Genomic DNA, 967 nt, shown 5'->3' with positions numbered 1-967 from the left:
CTTCTATATTATTTAGGCTGCTGTTATTTTGGCATATGTTAAAGCGGCTGAGATAGTCCCCTAACCAATGGAGAGTTGATGAGCTTGAGATACAGCAGAAGGTGGAGGCAACCAAGAGAGAGTTTAAATTAAGACTCTGTAGCCATAGAGATGAGTCAGAGGTAGAAATATCATTTTAGAGGTCATCTGAATAGTGATGATGGCTGAAGCCATCAGTGAATGAGATTGCTGAGGGAAACACTGGAGATTGAGGAGAGATGAGGACCACAGAATGCCCAGACAGTACATCTGTTGGGGTTGGCGGAGAAAGAAAAGGAACAGTAGTTGAGACTGAGATGGAGACAGAAATGGAATGCTGATGAGTTAAGAAGGAGGAAGAGAAAGCAGAAGAGAATAATGGCAGGGCAATCAAGAGAAATTTTTTTATAAAAAAAAAAAAAGTGGCCAATAATGTCAAATTCTGCAGAGAGGTCAAGGAGAATAAGAACTGAGGCAAGCTCATATATTTGGGGTGGGGGAGGGGTGGATTAGAGTGTATTTAGAACAGGAAATGAACAAGAAAGTCAAATTATTTTCAAAATAATGTACCTATAAAGGCAGGGAGATTTATAATAAAATTTAAAGAGTTCGATCTAAAATTTATTTTTAACAAGTATAAGGCAAATGAGCAAAAGACCTGAATAGATACTTCTCCAAAGAGGAAATACAGATGGCCAATAGACATATGAAAAGATACTCAAGGTCACTAATCATCAAGGAAATGCAAATTAAAACTACAATAAGATATCACCTTAAACCTGTCAGAATGGCTATCATCAATAAATCAAAGAATAACAAGTATTGGCGAGGATGCAGAGAAAAGGGAACCTTCATACATTGTTGGTGGAATTGTAAATTGGTACAGCTGCTATGGAAAAGAGTATGGAAGTTCCTCAAAAAAATTAAAATTGGATATTCCCTTGACCCA

The sequence above is a fragment of the Pteropus alecto genome, unplaced genomic scaffold (genome assembly GCF_000325575.1).
Source record: "Pteropus alecto unplaced genomic scaffold, ASM32557v1 scaffold224, whole genome shotgun sequence".
In the NCBI taxonomy this organism is placed as follows: domain Eukaryota; kingdom Metazoa; phylum Chordata; class Mammalia; order Chiroptera; family Pteropodidae; genus Pteropus; species Pteropus alecto.
This window is presented reverse-complemented; position numbering follows the sequence as displayed.